This window comes from Elephantulus edwardii, unplaced genomic scaffold (assembly GCF_000299155.1).
Source record: "Elephantulus edwardii isolate Elephantulus edwardi_28Jun2011 unplaced genomic scaffold, EleEdw1.0 scaffold00026, whole genome shotgun sequence".
Lineage (NCBI taxonomy): Eukaryota > Metazoa > Chordata > Mammalia > Macroscelidea > Macroscelididae > Elephantulus > Elephantulus edwardii.
This window is the reverse complement of record NW_006399776.1, coordinates 18,456,815-18,459,154: the sequence shown is the minus strand read 5'-3', so window position 1 is coordinate 18,459,154 and position 2,340 is coordinate 18,456,815. Positions and strand designations below refer to the sequence as shown.

Sequence of the window (2,340 nt, the reverse complement as noted above, 5' to 3'; positions counted from 1 at the left end):
TTATTAATTTTTAATGAAAATTTACAGAGATTTTGGATTTCCATTCATTCATTGTTGCACTTTTCTCCCTGCTCACCCCTCCCCTCCAGTTCATTCTTCCCTTTGAAAAGTAAAAGAACGATCAGCGGTGAGTGTGTCTCCCGGACCGCTCTCGGACCCACGACTTTCTCCTTGCCTGTCTTATGTCCTTTCCTGTCTTATGTGGCGTTAGGGCTAAATCCGCCTCCTCGCTTCCCCCGCTTCCCCCGTTTGCAGGTGGGACCGCCGCCAAGATGCAGATTTTCGTAAAAACCCTCGCGGGGAAGACCATCACGTTCGAGGTTGAACCCTCAGACACAATCGAGAATGTCAAGGCCAAGATCCAGGACAAGGAAGGAATACCTCCTGATCAGCAAAAACTCATCTTTGCTGGGAAGCAGCTGGAAGATGGGCGGACCTTGTCTGACCACAACATCCAGAAGGAGTCCACTCTTCACCTTGTATTGAGACTTCGTGGTGGTGTTAAGTAAAGGAAGAAGTCTTACACCACTCCCAGGAAGAATAAGCATAAGAGAAAAGAAGGTTAAGCTGGCTGTTCTAAAATACTATAAGGTGGATGAGAATGGCAAAATTAGTCGCTTTCGTCGGGAGTGTCCTTCAGATGAATGCGGTGCAGGAGTCTTCATGGCCAGCCCCTTTGACAGACACTACTGTGGCAAGTGCTGTCTGACTTACTGCTTCAACAAACCAGAGGACAAGTAGTTATGAGTTAATAAAAGACAGTGAATTAACATTAAAAAAAAAGTAAAAGAAAAATTCTTTCATTGGTATACAATCCTTCCCTCCAAGTTCACTCCACTATGCAGCTTTGGTTCTGGACTCCTGTCATGACAATAATATCTAATCACGTATACCTTTTAAACAGTTCTCTCTCATCTGTTTCAATGCAGGATACATAATTTATCCCATCTTTCTCAGTCTCCCCCTAACCCCTATGTCAGTCCCATTTTACTGGATAGTGGCACTATCAATATTTGTCCTTTCGTGACTAAGATATTTCACTAATGTCCTCCAGGACATAATGAAGCATAATATCATCCAGGGACATTCATTTTTAATAATATTTCATGAGTTCCTTGTTTTTCAATGCATCATAGTATTCCATTCTGTGAATATACCACAGTTTCTCTATCCATTTGTTTGTTGAAGGGCACTTAGGTAGTTTCCAGTTCTTTGATATTGTGAATAAAGCCGCGATAAACATGGATATGCATATATCTGCTTGAGTGGCGGTTATGGTTTCTTTGGGGTATATTCCAGGTAGTGGAATTGCTTGGTCAAATGGTATTTCTATATGTAATTTTTTGAGAAAGAAAAGCACCATACTGCCTTCCATAGTGGTTGCACCATTTTACACTCCCACCAACAGTGAATAACAGTTCCAGTTTCTCCACAACCTCACCAGCATTTGCTGTTTGCTGCCCTGTTAAATTTTGCTATTCTTCCTGGGGTGAGATGATATCTCATAGTTGTTTTGATTTGCATCTCTTAGAGCTAAGGATTTTGAACATTTCTTCATGTGTTTGTGTGCCATCTGAATGTCTTCTTTGGTTTAGTGTCTGTTCATATCCTGTGCCCATTTTTACTTGGGTTGTTTATCTTGATCTTGTTTTGGTGCTTGAGTATTTCTTCCTTTTCTAAGGACTGGCCCCTCCTGGTAACATGCCCAAAGTATAAGAGACTAAAAGCTCTAAGTAGCACCCAGTTTACACTTTCTCCCAGACAGACTTGTTGATTATTTTGGAAGTCTATGGCAAACAGATTCATCCTGGAAAGGGTTAAACTGGGTGGCTCCTTGGAGGCAAGGATTCTGAGGCTCCATCTAACATATTTTGGACATGTTGTAAGGAGGGACCAGTCCTTGGAGAGGGGCATCATGCTTGGTAGGGTGGATGGACAGCATAGGAGGGGAAGACCCTCTATGAGGTGGATTGACTCAGTGACTGGGAAAATTGGGATGGGTGTATCGGAGATGGTGTGATTGGCACAGGATAGAGCAGAGTTTAGGGCTGTTGTACATAGGGTCGCTAGAGTTGCAAGCAACTTGACGGCACATAACAACAATAGCATATTCAGTACTCTCTACAAACATCAAAACTCAAAGGCATTGATTCATCTTCTTTTATCTTTATTCACTGTCCAACTTTCAGGTGTACACGAAGCAGTTGAAAAGACTATGGCTTGGATCAGGCACACCTGTCTTTGAACTGTCATTCTTGATCTTCAGTACTTTAAAGAGGTCCTTGACAGAAGATTTTCCTAATGCAGCACATCTTTTGATTTCTTGATAGCTATTAAATG

The 2,340-nt window shown here is 42.1% G+C and overlaps 1 pseudogene; it reads left to right on the top strand.

Moving 5' to 3' along the window:
- The first annotated feature begins 272 nt into the window (after nt 1–272).
- On the top strand, nt 273–741 carry LOC102863856 (annotated as a pseudogene).
- Nucleotides 742–2,340: the final 1,599 nt, after the last annotated feature.